Genomic DNA, 16,246 nt, shown 5'->3' on the forward strand with positions numbered 1-16,246 from the left:
ATCCCATTAACATCTTAGTACATAGGCCTGCCTGAGTAGCCCGCCTAATCTTTTCCTTCCACTTTCTCCTTTTCATAGCCTTTTTAGCTGCTTCATATGGTTTCATTTTACCTTTAGCCACGTTTCTAATATCTTGCCATTTGTCTATTTTCCATAGGAGATTTCTTGCCTCCAGCGTCATCCTGCCGTTTCGCCACAGTCTCATTCTGGCGATATCTAAAAAATAACAACAACACATACATGACCTATTAATGGCTACCTTAAACGGGGTAACACTGGGATAGAATTTTAATTTATTAATCTATTACCACCCCCCTTCCCAGTGTTACTAACTCCATTTTACGCCACTGTCTCCTCACCCGAGTCTAACTCGGGAGCTTTGATAGTTCCCTTTTTTCTCTTAAGCTTCAACCTTTTCCACAGCGACACTTTCGTCGCACCAGGCATAGGGGGCGCCATCGGTGGATCGATAAACGTGGGATCCATTTCAGTCTCCCAACTATTTTTTCCTTCCTTCTTCGCCTTATCTATTCTATTATTGAAAAACCTAACTCTCCTACGGCGCGAACGAGGAAAGATGGGCAACTCTCGTGACGTCATCACCCGGCTGCCTTCAATCCAAATTTTAGCTGCCACGGCAATCATAACTGATGCCTCATTCTTTTTGTTCCAATAATTTTGTGTCAGCTTTTCCAAAACCACAAACATCTTACGGAAAACATCCTTCTCACCCTTTTTCTCAGTAAGGATATTCGACTGAGAAACCACAGAAAACACTCTCATAGGCGTCTTAGCCGGAGCTACGCTCCCACTAGTGATCCAATCTTTGGAGAATCTGCTAGATTGCTGAGGAGACCAAGCTCTGACTGATCCCCTTTGGGTATCAGAGCTACTCCCTGTCATAATTTCACTCAGAATTTCGCCCACTGTAGTTAATTCTGTTTCATCCCTAAGCAGCCTTTTACTTTTTCGCCTAATTACAGGAAGTCTCCAATTATCTGCTAACCCTGTAGCGATGTCAGATTTCACTGAGCCTTCCCATATGTAGTCTCCACACATCACTGCTGCAGCATCGTGGGGCTCGACTCCAGCCATTACTGCATGAGGAAAGACACAATGAGTACTGGGGTAAAACCTGGCACCCCCCTCCTCTATCGGGCGATGCACATAACGTGGCCCTACTCTGTGTGCCAACAAGCCAGCAGGCTCCAACCTACACCGGTTGTCACACAGAATAAATCCCCCATCCTTGCCGGAACGGCAAACACAAGGGGACCCATGGCTATCCAGCCGTCCACACAAAAACCTCTGGCCACATTTTTCCCAGCACTCATAACAAAATGACACCCTGCAACTTCCAGCCAACTCAACCCCCTTCAGATTTCCGTGAGTTAGGTGACCATGTTGTATCACCCTGTTCTTCCTAATTCCCATCCATATTAAGGCAAACACCTCACCACCACACAAGACGCAGGCACCGGGCACATACTCAGCCGCCATTGCCCTCTCACCTGGAGCGTGACCCGGCCATAAAATACGGGTCACAATTCCAGACTCAAGGGGGGCAGCCAGCAGCACCAGCCCCATAGTCAAATGTGCCCTGTCGGGTACAGCATGACCAAGACTCTGCACTGCCCCAGACACATCAGGAGGTACCCATTCCGCTATAGCAACAGAAGGGGTATTTGCCATCTTCCTGATGAACGCCGGGACATGAGATCCAACCATGGCATCCCTATCAATCTCTAACGGCTCCACCTCGGAGACGCATTTTGAGTCTGACCTGCTTGGGATGGAACTTTCGGCCATCCTTAACGTATATTACGTTACCCTCTTGTCGATCGACCGTCAATACCTCCTTAGTCTGGTTTATCCACACCTCGTCGCCTTCCTGCAACAGAGGGTGGCCATGATAAGGGTGTGTTACCGGACGACGTAGTTTAGGCTGACTCAAACCTTGATTGATAGTATACAAGTTTTCAGGGGTCCACCAGTCTTTGCCTATTACGGATATAGCTTCCTTGCTACTCCTCACGGCCCTTTCCGCCACACCGTTTGTGTTGGATTGATACGGTATAGTTAACGTGTGTCTAATGCCTAGGTTTGCCAAAACCGTTTGGAACCTATTTCCCGAAAACATCGTCGCATTATCACTACGTAACTCCTGTATTGTCTGATTACCCTCTAAATAACTCAACACGCATCTTTCAGCTTCATTTTGAGTCTCATGATTTATTGGGTAAACGCGAGTGTTCCCTCCAGCGTTATCAGCTATAACAAGAAACATCTTGTATTTCTTATATTTCTTATCCAGGTGCCCCACATCCATTGATGCACTAACACCTGGAACATCCTCCCGGATGTACCCTTCATCGTATTTAATTGGAGCTAGGTTACCTTTTAGGAAACATTTTTCACACTCGTGCCTTAGTTTGGGGAAACATTCCTCCAGGTTTTTGACATCCACCTTGTATTCTTTTAACTTCGTCTTTAGTCTCTCAGTACCTGGATGGAGTAACATATCATGAAAATATTTTAAATATTGCATTCTATCCTCCTCAGGTATTATTATGACCCCTACCTCGTTTTTCCAACTATCTGGTAGGATTATATTAAATCCTCTTAATCCTTTCAGTTGCTTTGGAGCATCATTTCTATTTTGTACCAGATCATCCACTAATTGATTCCCCTTACTGTCATAATCTTGTTTGCCAGTATGAGAATTAACATGATCAATTATTACTCTTTTTCCCTGTAACAACTGAGCTACTAGTATCCAGTGTGTTTTATGTCCCAGGTCTTGGCCTCTATAATTCTGAAACTGTCTAGATTTCCAAAACCTGAGATTATTCCTTACACCTTCTACTACATATCAGCTGTCAGATATAATTTTATAATTTTTAATTTTCTTGACCTTCATGTGCTGTAATGCGTTGACTAATGCCAGCAACTCTGCTTCTTGAGCTGTTTTCCCTGCATATCCTGTTTTTTTCCACATTTGCTTATCATTTTTAAAAACAATAAATCCCCATTTTCCTACTTCATCACGTGTAGTTTTGCTACCATCAGTAAATACTGAATAAATCCCATCCCATGGGATTTCTTTGTCCATCACCTCCATTACTTTTGGGTTAGGCTTATCTCCTAATACAAACTTCCAGTCAGTGTCTTGTAGCATTAAGGTCCATTTTCCCCATCTGCTTTGATAAGCTTTCGCGAACTCTACTGCTCCTTTGTGTACTTCTTTTGTTAAGGGGTTTTGAGTTTCAACTACCACTTTCCTATGGCTGAATAAGCCACATATCTCTCGATATGCTTTCCAAAGTAATAACAATTCTCTCTCGATTGGAGTATATCTTATTTCCGTATTAGAATATTTGTGAGATATATATACAAAGGGCTTATCACTTCCTTCTTCGGTGGCTTCTATCCAGCCTCCTTCTTCCCACATTTCACTTTTTAGTCTAATAGGGTCAAGTCCTGTGACTGGTGCTAAAGGCTTGACAGCTGCCTTTACATTTGTTAAGACTTCTTTAAATTTAGATTTTTCTTCTGCTGTTAGTGGCCTATCTTTTTCCACTAGTTTTTTCTTATCTTTATCCCATTGTCTGAGGCCTATTTTCACTGCCTCTATTTCTTTTACTAGCACCGGGTATCCTGGTATTCCTGACCTCACCCAGCTCATTTTTCCCATACATCTCTCTAACTCTTTTATGGTTTCAGGGGCTAATTCATCCAAATATCCTGATACCATCTTTATGGTGTCTCCTCCAATTGTCATTCCAATATACTTTACTGATGGGATTCCAATTTCACATTTTGAAAGACTTATTTTTACACCAGCTTCTCGCAGCCTTCTTAAAACTTCTTCTAATAATTTTAGATGTTCCTCCTCGGTATCAGATGACAGGAATATGTCATCTATATATACCTGGGCTGAAGTATTTTCTAGTATTTTTTCCATCCTTTCTTGGAATGCATTAGGTGAGTTACCAAATCCCTGCGGAAGCCGTGTCCAACAATATCCCTGGCCTCCTATCATGAAACATGTTTTTAATTGGGACATTTCATCTAATGGAACACTCCAAAATCCATTCGCCAAATCTATTGAGGAATTGAATTTCTTAGGTCTTAAACTCATCATTGTAGTTTTCGGGTTCACCATAATTCTAACATCTTTTACCGTCAGGTCGTTTAATGCTTTCAAATTATGTACTACTCGATATGTGCCGTCCTTTTTGGGTACAGCTTGTACCGGCATGAAGCAGGGCGTTTCTTTTATTTTCTTGACCACACCTAAGGTCTCTAATTCTTTTATTGTTTTAAGGAATTCCTTTTCCGCTTTCCCTAAGGGGTATTGAGTTTGTTTCCCTGGCATAGCACCTTGAATGACGTAAGGCTCGGTTTTCATGAATCCTACATCATTCTTAAACTGTGCTAATTCAGCTGTTTTTAATTTTCGTTTTAATTCTTTTTTGTCTTTCATATGTGATTTTTCAACCACTGAATCTATCACATCTGGTATGTTTACTTCTTTCATCCAGCGTGATTTTGTCACCATAAGCCAATCCACGTCTTTGTATGCTATTAGAGGCGAGTCTCCTATCAAGACTGTCCTTCCTTTGAAACAACCTAAAGGCATTAAGCAGCGGTCGCCATTTGCTAACTGTACTTCCGCTTTCCCTGCCATTTTGTTTACCCATTTTTCCGGCAATATGGACATATCTGTGCCTGTGTCTATTATTACTCTTTGTTTTACTCCATTAATCAATATATGTCCAATTATTTCCCCATTTTCATGTATACATCCTTTTATAGGATGTATATAGGATTTAGACAGTGGTTCTCAATCTTATTTGGATCGTGACCCCTATTTTAATATCACATATTTCTGATGACTCCAAAGACTTCTTTTCCTTGTAGAATTATTTTTGGATTATGTTTGTTATCCTGTGTTACAAATACATAGTAGGCAGGATCAGCGACAGGTTGTGCAGTTCAGATTTTATTTTAACTTTAGATTTATATTTGGCAAAATGAGAGTATGGAACACAGTTGTTTGATATTGTGTGTTTTAATTTGAAAAATAATGATAATTTCTAAATTCAGTTAATAATTAAACAATGACTATTTCAATTCTACTATATAAATTCCAAGCGACAACACTAGGGTAACGATCCCAAGGTTGAAAACCCCTGGTTTAGACTGACATAATCAGTTTTTTTGGAAACAATATATTTGTGCAATTATTTCAAGAATATTGTGACAAACAAAGTAGATAACTCAAGAGAAAAATAAACGTTTCCCAAAATGAATTAATTTGATTTGATTTCCTTTCTCTAGCTGCATGATCAGCTTGTTTTTGAGCATAAAAACAACTGGTTGGTGCAATATACTGGGCAATGTGTAATAGTTCTATGCAATACGCCAGCACAGTATTATATTAATACTGATGAGTGTATGTGAACCTCTTTTTTTTTTTTTTTTTTTAATCTATTTATATTGTATATACATTGTTTATTCTTATGTTTGTATTTTTATGGGGAGCTCTATCTCATTACATGTTATGTAATGACAATAAAAGGCTATTCTATTCTATTCTATAATGTCTCGGATCTAGTTTCTTTATAAAGGATACTGGTGTGTCTAATTCATTTACCCAGGTGACATAAGCGTAACTTAAGTCTCCTGTAAAATTTTGAGCTGTTACATCATATATTTTTACCAAACATTTTGAGGTCGCTATCTTCATTACACATCCTCCTTCAAGATGATCCACTATTTTAGATATAGCTGGTCCCTCTTGGGGGGGTGGTGAGTATGGGGTGTCTCTAATAGGACACTCCCCATCTCCTTCTTGTGACCAATCATCTTCGTCATCAGTCATTAAAGGACAGAACCTATACAATTGTAGTCGAAATTTGGGTATTTGTTCTTTTTCCCTCGATGTTCCTGGTTCTGATATTGTCAGACTACCTGTGCTACGATACCTGGACTGGTCCAACTCCCTTCTTCCCGCTAAACCACTGGGACCTTCAGTGGCGGATAGGATAGTATTGGATTTAATCTCATCAATCTTGTCCTGTTGTTTGTTGAGTAGCTCTCGGTTTTGTACTACCGTGCCTGCTAAGGCGCTTACTAGCTCACTCATCTTACCCATTATTTGATGATGCTCTCTCTGATACTGTCCTCTCAACTCTTCTTGTGTCATATCTAAGTCACCTTCTTCAAGAGGGGCTGAGGGTAGCGGATTGTCCGCTATAATTTGAGTCACAATCTTATCTAGCTTTCCCGGTTTTTCCGCGTCAGCTATTTCATCATATTTTGGGGGATTAGGTTCATATTGTGGTTTTAACTGTTTTGCCAGTTGTTCTGAACCCTCATCCTGGCATGCATCCAGATCAGGATAAAGGCTGAAGATATTTTCTTCTTCGTCTACTGGTTTTTTCTTCTTTTTCTTACTTTTTTCCGAGTCTGATTTTCCGGAAGGGCGTTTCTCTATTCTTCCATTTGCATTCACCCTCCAGGGGATGCTTTCCTGTGTAACTATCTCATATCGATTGTCATATGTATTAGATAGTAAAGTGAAGGCGTTTTGAAATTTACTTTCCCCATTAACTAACCAGATTACTTTCCTATCTGGATTATCTCCTAACCAATTCAAAATAGCGACTACAATCGCTAGGCGGGCGACTGCCTCAGGATATCTATAGGCACCGTCTCCCCATGTAGTCGTAATCACTGTATTAGTGGTGACTTTACTAAATACTTCAGCTAATACCTCATTCAATTGGTTCACACATTCATCGCCTTTTTTTTTTTTTTTCATAGGGTTCGTAATACCCGTTGATTATATGGGCTATTCCCAAACTTCCTTTTTTTTTTTTTTTTTGAAGGTGGGATGTCAATTCTATTAGCACTAGGCACTGAATGGTTTCCCAAGGTATCCCTTTTTGCATAATCGGCATCCACCACTTCTCCAGAATAGAAAGTGGCAGCCCAATACGCTACACCTGCTCCATCCTTACCCCGCTTGTTTCTCGGGTTAAGCAACGTGCTTGTTGGTCCGGCGAATTCTGTCACTATAGGGTCCCCCCAAGGGAGCCTTTAACAGAACTATCCTGCCGTTGTTAAAACGTACCGCATCAAATTATCGTACTGGTGGATCCCCTACTTGTACTACAGAAGACTGCAACCCTACAGAATTCCGTCGATGGGGGTCAAACCCCGGGGGCTGATACCCTTCAGCCATTAAAACTCCGGTTCGAACTCTATCGATCTACTAGGGAGCGGATGTGTGGACACCCTGTCGTACGTACTTATCCTTTAAGGGGACCCATAGGCTTCCTGCCTATATCCCAGGTCTTCCCTTCCAGTATAAAAGATCAGCTCTTGGCCCTCACTGACCCCCTTATTTCTAAGAGCAGTTACCCAACTGTTTTATACTTTATTACTCAGAGAAGGACGGGCGGATTTCACAGATCCTAGTGACCCTTTCCAGGTAGGTGAATATTTCGTATGGCTTATGTGAGTTGATCAGGCTCACACCATGCTACGTATTCACACCACCCTTCGGTTACTCTCCTCACTCCCGTGCTCCTCAGAGCACCACAGCTAAACTCAGCGCAAAGCCTTCAAGTTTATTCCTTAGTTTCTGAGATTCCTTCTCTCAAGGTCACCTAGGGTTCAATCCTTGACTCAGTACTCCTCTGTTTTCCTGGACAAGGCCTCGATTGAAATAGGTGACCCAAGCATTGGGCGCCTAAGTCGTGTGTTCCTAGAATATTCCTTTATCCTAGTCAGCAACCTATTACCCTAAGGTAATCCTCTGTTTTCTTCCTAACCTTATGCCATGGTTCTAGCCCTAAGACCTCAAATGCAGAGAACCCAGATCATGTGCAGTGTAGGTGAGATGCTTACCAGAAGGATGATGAAAACTCAGGAGATCATCAGGTAGGTTGAAACAGAAGTGGTTTTTTATTGAACATATAAAAATATGCTCAAGGTCTCCCTGACGTCTGACACAGCAGACGTCTCCCAGAGGAAAGACCCCGAGCTGAAAAATCTCCCAACATTTATACTGTGTAATGACGTAGATAAACAGTTGATTGATGGCTTCTTATCTTTTTCCACGACTCTTCCAGCAGGTGTTGTAGCGCTCACGGCTCGCCTGGCAGGTGGCTCACTGGTGTGACGGTCCTCCAATCTTATCTTATCTTCTCTGACCTACTTTAGCGATCACAGTTTTCTTAGATCAAACACAGTTTTCTTAGATTGGCAGTGGCTGCCTCAACCTCTTATCTTATCTTCTAACAGGTGTTCATACCCAGTTCATTATTTCAACTTTTATCTTTCTTAGATTGGCAGTGGCTGCCTCAACCTCTTATCTTATCTTCTAACAGGTGTTCATACCCAGTTCATTATTTCAACTTTTATCCAGTGCAAAACACAATAAAATAATAAAATCCTTTAATAAACCAGTGTGAAAATAATAAAATCATTTAATAAACCAGTGTGAAAATAATAAAATCATTTAATAAACCAGTGTGTGTTTGAAGCATGGTTATATGATTTATTGCAGCATGTTAACATGAATATACCGGGGGACCCCATTATGCATTACACATACCTACTCAATCACTGCACTTTTGGTGGATTGGAGACTGTGAATGCAGAATCTGAAAAAAAACACACTCACAAAGCAAGCTTGCATTTAGACACTCTTCTTTGGTTTCAAATAAAAGTGTTCAAAACTTACAGCACACGGTATTCCCAGACAGTCTCCCATTCAAGTACTAACCATGCCCGGCTTTGTTTAGCTTCCGAGATCAGATGAGAGCGGGCTTGATCAGAGCGGTATGGTCGTAATCAAGTGACAGGAACAAAAAAAGCCTTCTCATACCTACTCAATCACTGCACTTTTGGTGGATTGGAGACTGTGAATGCAGAATCTGAACAAACATAGATACAAAATGACAGCATTAAGGCACACTTTGTTGGTTTCAAATAAAAGTGTTTAAAACTTACAGCACACGGTATTCCCAGACAGTCTCCCATTCAAGTACTAACCATGCCCGGCTTTGTTTAGCTTCCGAGATCAGACGAGATCGGGCTTGATCAGAGTGGTATGGCCGTAAGCAAGTGACAGGAACAAAAAAAGCCTTCTCATACCTACTCAATCACTGCACTTTTGGTGGATTGGAGACTGTGAATGCAGAATCTGAAAAAAAAACACACAAACAAAGCAAGCTTGCATTTAGACACTCTTCTTTGGTTTCAAATAAAAGTGTTCAAAACTTACAGCACACGGTATTCCCAGACAGTCTCCCATTCAAGTACTAACCATGCCCGGCTTTGTTTAGCTTCCGAGATCAGATGAGAGCGGGCTTGATCAGAGCGGTATGGTCGTAATCAAGTGACAGGAACAAAAAAAGCCTTCTCATACCTACTCAATCACTGCACTTTTGGTGGATTGGAGACTGTGAATGCAGAATCTGAAAAAAAACACACTCACAAAGCAAGCTTGCATTTAGACACTCTTCTTTGGTTTCAAATAAAAGTGTTCAAAACTTACAGCACACGGTATTCCCAGACAGTCTCCCATTCAAGTACTAACCACGCCCGGCTTTGTGTAGCTTCCGAGATCAGACGAGATCGGGCTTGATCAGAGCGGTATGGCCGTAAGCAAGTGACAGGAACAAAAAAAGCCTTCTCATACCTACTCAATCACTGCACTTTTGGTGGATTGGAGACTGTGAATGCAGAATCTGAACAAACATAGATACAAAATGACAGCATTAAGGCACACTTTGTTGGTTTCAAATAAAAGTGTTTAAAACTTACAGCACACGGTATTCCCAGACAGTCTCCCATTCAAGTACTAACCACGCCCGGCTTTGTGTAGCTTCCGAGATCAGACGAGATCGGGCTTGATCAGAGTGGTATGGCCGCAAGCAAGTGACAGGAACAAAAAAAGCCTTCTCATACCTACTCAATCACTGCACTTTTGGTGGATTGGAGACTGTGAATGCAGAATCTGAACAAACATAGATACAAAATGACAGCATTAAGGCACACTTTGTTGGTTTCAAATAAAAGTGTTTAAAACTTACAGCACACGGTATTCCCAGACAGTCTCCCATTCAAGTACTAACCATGCCCGGCTTTGTTTAGCTTCCGAGATCAGACGAGATCAGGCTTGATCAGAGTGGTATGGCCGTAAGCAAGTGACAGGAACAAAAAAAGCCTTCTCATACCTACTCAATCACTGCACTTTTGGTGGATTGGAGACTGTGAATGCAGAATCTGAAAAAAAAACACACAAACAAAGCAAGCTTGCATTTAGACACTCTTCTTTGGTTTCAAATAAAAGTGTTCAAAACTTACAGCACACGGTATTCCCAGACAGTCTCCCATTCAAGTACTAACCATGCCCGGCTTTGTTTAGCTTCCGAGATCAGATGAGAGCGGGCTTGATCAGAGCGGTATGGTCGTAATCAAGTGACAGGAACAAAAAAAGCCTTCTCATACCTACTCAATCACTGCACTTTTGGTGGATTGGAGACTGTGAATGCAGAATCTGAAAAAAAACACACTCACAAAGCAAGCTTGCATTTAGACACTCTTCTTTGGTTTCAAATAAAAGTGTTCAAAACTTACAGCACACGGTATTCCCAGACAGTCTCCCATTCAAGTACTAACCACGCCCGGCTTTGTGTAGCTTCCGAGATCAGACGAGATCGGGCTTGATCAGAGTGGTATGGCCGTAAGCAAGTGATAGGAACAAAAAAAGCCTTCTCATACCTACTCAATCACTGCACTTTTGGTGGATTGGAGACTGTGAATGCAGAATCTGAAAAAAAAAAACACACACAAAGCAAGCTTGCATTTAGACACTCTTCTTTGGTTTCAAATAAAAGTGTTCAAAACTTACAGCACACGGTATTCCCAGACAGCCTCCCATTCAAGTACTAACCATGCCCGGCTTTGTTTAGCTTCCGAGATCAGACGAGATCGGGCTTGATCAGAGTGGTATGGCCGTAAGCAAGTGACAGGAACAAAAAAAGCCTTCTCATACCTACTCAATCACTGCACTTTTGGTGGATTGGAGACTGTGAATGCAGAATCTGAAAAAAAAAAACACACACAAAGCAAGCTTGCATTTAGACACTCTTCTTTGGTTTCAAATAAAAGTGTTCAAAACTTACAGCACACGGTATTCCCAGACAGTCTCCCATTAAAGTACTAACCACGCCCGGCTTTGTGCAGCTTCCGAGATCAGACGAGATCGGGCTTGATCAGAGCGGTATGGCCGTAAGCAAGCGACAGGAACAAAAAAAGCCTTCTCATACCTACTCAATCACTGCACTTTTGGTGGATTGGAGACTGTGAATGCAGAATCTGAACAAACATAGATACAAAATGACAGCATTAAGGCACACTTTGTTGGTTTCAAATAAAAGTGTTTAAAACTTACAGCACACGGTATTCCCAGACAGTCTCCCATTCAAGTACTAACCACGCCCGGCTTTGTGTAGCTTCCGAGATCAGACGAGATCGGGCTTGATCAGAGTGGTATGGCCGCAAGCAAGTGACAGGAACAAAAAAAGCCTTCTCATACCTACTCAATCACTGCACTTTTGGTGGATTGGAGACTGTGAATGCAGAATCTGAACAAACATAGATACAAAATGACAGCATTAAGGCACACTTTGTTGGTTTCAAATAAAAGTGTTTAAAACTTACAGCACACGGTATTCCCAGACAGTCTCCCATTCAAGTACTAACCATGCCCGGCTTTGTTTAGCTTCCGAGATCAGACGAGATCAGGCTTGATCAGAGTGGTATGGCCGTAAGCAAGTGACAGGAACAAAAAAAGCCTTCTCATACCTACTCAATCACTGCACTTTTGGTGGATTGGAGACTGTGAATGCAGAATCTGAAAAAAAAACACACAAACAAAGCAAGCTTGCATTTAGACACTCTTCTTTGGTTTCAAATAAAAGTGTTCAAAACTTACAGCACACGGTATTCCCAGACAGTCTCCCATTCAAGTACTAACCATGCCCGGCTTTGTTTAGCTTCCGAGATCAGATGAGAGCGGGCTTGATCAGAGCGGTATGGTCGTAATCAAGTGACAGGAACAAAAAAAGCCTTCTCATACCTACTCAATCACTGCACTTTTGGTGGATTGGAGACTGTGAATGCAGAATCTGAAAAAAAACACACTCACAAAGCAAGCTTGCATTTAGACACTCTTCTTTGGTTTCAAATAAAAGTGTTCAAAACTTACAGCACACGGTATTCCCAGACAGTCTCCCATTCAAGTACTAACCACGCCCGGCTTTGTGTAGCTTCCGAGATCAGACGAGATCGGGCTTGATCAGAGCGGTATGGCCGTAAGCAAGTGACAGGAACAAAAAAAGCCTTCTCATACCTACTCAATCACTGCACTTTTGGTGGATTGGAGACTGTGAATGCAGAATCTGAAAAAAAAAACACACAAACAAAGCAAGCTTGCTTTTAGACACTCTTCTTTGGTTTAAAAAAAAAAGTGTTCAAAACTTACAGCACACGGTATTCCCAGACAGTCTCCCATTCAAGTACTAACCATGCCCGGCTTTGCTTAGATTCCGAGATCAGACGAGATCGGGCTTGATCAGAGCGGTATGGCCGTAAGCAAGTGACAGGAACAAAAAAAGCCTTCTCATACCTACTCAATCACTGCACTTTTGGTGGATTGGAGACTGTGAATGCAGAATCTGAAAAAAAAAAACACACACAAAGCAAGCTTGCATTTAGACACTCTTCTTTGGTTTCAAATAAAAGTGTTCAAAATTTACAGCACACGGTATTCCCAGACAGTCTCCCATTCAAGTACTAACCATGCCCGGCTTTGTTTAGCTTCCGAGATCAGACGAGATCGGGCTTGATCAGAGCGGTATGGCCGTAAGCAAGTGACAAGAACAAAAAAAGCCTTCTCATATCTACTCAATCACTGCACTTTTGGTGGATTGGAGACTGTGAATGCAGAATCTGGAAAAAAAACACACAAACAAAGCAAGCTTGCATTTAGACACTCTTCTTTGGTTTCAAATAAAAGTGTTCAAAACTTACAGCACACGGTATTCCCAGACAGTCTCCCATTCAAGTACTAACCACGCCCGGCTTTGTGTAGCTTCCGAGATCAGACGAGATCGGGCTTGATCAGAGCGGTATGGCCGTAAGCAAGTGACAGGAACAAAAAAAGCCTTCTCATACCTACTCAATCACTGCACTTTTGGTGGATTGGAGACTGTGAATGCAGAATCTGAACAAACATAGATACAAAATGACAGCATTAAGGCACACTTTGTTGGTTTCAAATAAAAGTGTTTAAAACTTACAGCACACGGTATTCCCAGACAGTCTCCCATTCAAGTACTAACCATGCCCGGCTTTGTTTAGCTTCCGAGATCAGACGAGATAGGGCTTGATCAGAGTGGTATGGCCGTAAGCAAGTGACAGGAACAAAAAAAGCCTTCTCATACCTACTCAATCACTGCACTTTTGGTGGATTGGAGACTGTGAATGCAGAATCTGAAAAAAAAACACACAAACAAAGCAAGCTTGCATTTAGACACTCTTCTTTGGTTTCAAATAAAAGTGTTCAAAACTTACAGCACACGGTATTCCCAGACAGTCTCCCATTCAAGTACTAACCATGCCCGGCTTTGTTTAGCTTCCGAGATCAGATGAGAGCGGGCTTGATCAGAGCGGTATGGTCGTAATCAAGTGACAGGAACAAAAAAAGCCTTCTCATACCTACTCAATCACTGCACTTTTGGTGGATTGGAGACTGTGAATGCAGAATCTGAAAAAAAACACACTCACAAAGCAAGCTTGCATTTAGACACTCTTCTTTGGTTTCAAATAAAAGTGTTCAAAACTTACAGCACACGGTATTCCCAGACAGTCTCCCATTCAAGTACTAACCACGCCCGGCTTTGTGTAGCTTCCGAGATCAGACGAGATCGGGCTTGATCAGAGCGGTATGGCCGTAAGCAAGTGACAGGAACAAAAAAAGCCTTCTCATACCTACTCAATCACTGCACTTTTGGTGGATTGGAGACTGTGAATGCAGAATCTGAAAAAAAAACACACAAACAAAGCAAGCTTGCTTTTAGACACTCTTCTTTGGTTTAAAAAAAAAGTGTTCAAAACTTACAGCACACGGTATTCCCAGACAGTGTCCCATTCAAGTACTAACCATGCCCGGCTTTGCTTAGATTCCGAGATCAGACGAGATCGGGCTTGATCAGAGCGGTATGGCCGTAAGCAAGTGACAGGAACAAAAAAAGCCTTCTCATACCTACTCAATCACTGCACTTTTGGTGGATTGGAGACTGTGAATGCAGAATCTGAAAAAAAAAAACACACACAAAGCAAGCTTGCATTTAGACACTCTTCTTTGGTTTCAAATAAAAGTGTTCAAAATTTACAGCACACGGTATTCCCAGACAGTCTCCCATTCAAGTACTAACCATGCCCGGCTTTGTTTAGCTTCCGAGATCAGACGAGATCGGGCTTGATCAGAGCGGTATGGCCGTAAGCAAGTGACAAGAACAAAAAAAGCCTTCTCATATCTACTCAATCACTGCACTTTTGGTGGATTGGAGACTGTGAATGCAGAATCTGAAAAAAAAACACACAAACAAAGCAAGCTTGCATTTAGACACTCTTCTTTGGTTTCAAATAAAAGTGTTCAAAACAAACAAGGGGATCCGCTTCCAGACGCCCTTCCCAGCCAGATTTCAAGTTTTCTACCCAGACGGAACCCCTACATACACATCTGCAGAGGAAGCGACCGAGGAGATGACAAAGAAGGGGTTACAGGTTACTGTGCTTAAACCACCCGAGACCCTTCTGGAGCAGATCAGGAGGCTGACATGGACTGTCAGCGGCGGACGAAGACAGACCCAGGCCCAAAAACAAAGAAGATCAACATACAAGGACAGGCTCCAGAAGTTCAGGAGCTCATCACAGGAAGACCAAGACAAGGCTGAGCAGTTGATGAACACACTGGCCCTATTGGGGGAATATATATGTTTGTTTTCTTTGACATTCTAGGTAAAGCTTAAGCTATTATTTCCCCCAGGAGCGACAGAAACCATTTTATTCCCCTTTCCTTCTTATTTAATCTTATTTGATTAGTCAAATGTCTTAGATTTAAATTTAGATGACTAGTGTTTTCTGGTTTAAATTTTATTATTTTTTTTATTATGAAAACCCAAAATGATGGCAATTAATAAGCATGTCGGGGGATTGATTTTCTTTTTTGGACTGTATTTGCACCACCATGGATAAAACTTATGGTGTTACCATGGCAACTGAGGACCCTTTCAGGAACGAGAGGCCCTCCCTCAGGGAGGCTGCAGTACAACAACTGACTCAGGGTCCTTCTATGGACCCCACCTATCAATGTTCTGTTGAACATTTGATGTTGATTAAGGTTCACACCTTAACTAGTTACTTTGTTTTTTTGTTCGCTGCAGTTCAGAGCAGTATGGGAGCTGTCACACAAACTCATTTTAGAGGTCTTAAGAGATTCTACTACAAATGTAATGTCGGATAATACTATAAAGATACTTTCCTATAATGTGAACGGTATTCTTAACCCGATCAAGAGAAGTAAAATATTTTCAAAGTTGAGAAAGGAGCAGGTGCAGGTGGTGTTTCTGCAGGAAACACATTTAACAGATGTGGAACATGTTAAATTGAGAAGAGGAGGCTTTAAACATCTATTCTATTCCTCCTATAAATCCGGGCATAGAAGAGGATCTGCTATCCTTATCTCAAACCAAGTTCAATATGAACATATCTCAGAGATTAAGGATAAGGAGGGTCGATATATAATGACCATAGGAAGGATTGAAGGGGTTTTGGTGACATTATTTAGTATATATGCTCCCCCAGGAAGTGATTGGCGATTTTATCAAAGATTATTCCATATTATATCTACAGAATCTCAGGGGTTGCTTATATGTGGAGGTGATATGAACATAAAACTAACTAGAATGGATTCATCTGGGACCGGCAGAGGTCACAATATACCCATGATCAACAAAATCAACTCTATTATAGAGGAAATTGGTATTATTGATGTTTGGAGGGATCTTAACCCAACTAACCGGGACTACACCTTCTATTCAGCTCCACAATCCACATATTCGAGATTAGACTATTTCTTCATATTTAAAAAAGACTG

At 41.5% G+C, this 16,246-nt stretch overlaps 22 pseudogenes; all 22 read right to left on the reverse strand.

Moving 5' to 3' along the window:
• Positions 1–8,751: 8,751 nt before the first annotated feature.
• On the reverse strand, positions 8,752–8,870 carry LOC114457049 (uncharacterized; annotated as a pseudogene).
• Positions 8,871–9,020: 150 nt separating this feature from the next.
• Positions 9,021–9,139, reverse strand: LOC114456966 (uncharacterized; annotated as a pseudogene).
• A 155-nt stretch (positions 9,140–9,294) lies between these two features.
• On the reverse strand, positions 9,295–9,413 carry LOC114457050 (uncharacterized; annotated as a pseudogene).
• Positions 9,414–9,567: 154 nt separating this feature from the next.
• On the reverse strand, positions 9,568–9,686 carry LOC114457030 (uncharacterized; annotated as a pseudogene).
• Positions 9,687–9,836: 150 nt separating this feature from the next.
• LOC114457038 (uncharacterized) lies at positions 9,837–9,955 on the reverse strand (annotated as a pseudogene).
• Positions 9,956–10,105: 150 nt separating this feature from the next.
• On the reverse strand, positions 10,106–10,224 carry LOC114457010 (uncharacterized; annotated as a pseudogene).
• A 155-nt stretch (positions 10,225–10,379) lies between these two features.
• On the reverse strand, positions 10,380–10,498 carry LOC114457051 (uncharacterized; annotated as a pseudogene).
• A 154-nt stretch (positions 10,499–10,652) lies between these two features.
• LOC114457027 (uncharacterized) lies at positions 10,653–10,771 on the reverse strand (annotated as a pseudogene).
• A 155-nt stretch (positions 10,772–10,926) lies between these two features.
• LOC114457016 (uncharacterized) lies at positions 10,927–11,045 on the reverse strand (annotated as a pseudogene).
• Positions 11,046–11,200: 155 nt separating this feature from the next.
• Positions 11,201–11,319, reverse strand: LOC114456961 (uncharacterized; annotated as a pseudogene).
• A 150-nt stretch (positions 11,320–11,469) lies between these two features.
• LOC114457039 (uncharacterized) lies at positions 11,470–11,588 on the reverse strand (annotated as a pseudogene).
• A 150-nt stretch (positions 11,589–11,738) lies between these two features.
• LOC114457014 (uncharacterized) lies at positions 11,739–11,857 on the reverse strand (annotated as a pseudogene).
• Positions 11,858–12,012: 155 nt separating this feature from the next.
• On the reverse strand, positions 12,013–12,131 carry LOC114457052 (uncharacterized; annotated as a pseudogene).
• A 154-nt stretch (positions 12,132–12,285) lies between these two features.
• LOC114457031 (uncharacterized) lies at positions 12,286–12,404 on the reverse strand (annotated as a pseudogene).
• A 157-nt stretch (positions 12,405–12,561) lies between these two features.
• On the reverse strand, positions 12,562–12,680 carry LOC114457024 (uncharacterized; annotated as a pseudogene).
• A 155-nt stretch (positions 12,681–12,835) lies between these two features.
• On the reverse strand, positions 12,836–12,954 carry LOC114457021 (uncharacterized; annotated as a pseudogene).
• Positions 12,955–13,109: 155 nt separating this feature from the next.
• On the reverse strand, positions 13,110–13,228 carry LOC114457032 (uncharacterized; annotated as a pseudogene).
• Positions 13,229–13,378: 150 nt separating this feature from the next.
• LOC114457035 (uncharacterized) lies at positions 13,379–13,497 on the reverse strand (annotated as a pseudogene).
• A 155-nt stretch (positions 13,498–13,652) lies between these two features.
• On the reverse strand, positions 13,653–13,771 carry LOC114456960 (uncharacterized; annotated as a pseudogene).
• Positions 13,772–13,925: 154 nt separating this feature from the next.
• LOC114457033 (uncharacterized) lies at positions 13,926–14,044 on the reverse strand (annotated as a pseudogene).
• A 155-nt stretch (positions 14,045–14,199) lies between these two features.
• On the reverse strand, positions 14,200–14,318 carry LOC114457047 (uncharacterized; annotated as a pseudogene).
• Positions 14,319–14,473: 155 nt separating this feature from the next.
• On the reverse strand, positions 14,474–14,592 carry LOC114457022 (uncharacterized; annotated as a pseudogene).
• Between the last annotated feature and the right edge of the window lie 1,654 nt (positions 14,593–16,246).

This window comes from Gouania willdenowi, chromosome 22 (genome assembly GCF_900634775.1).
Source record: "Gouania willdenowi chromosome 22, fGouWil2.1, whole genome shotgun sequence".
NCBI classification, from domain to species: domain Eukaryota; kingdom Metazoa; phylum Chordata; class Actinopteri; order Blenniiformes; family Gobiesocidae; genus Gouania; species Gouania willdenowi.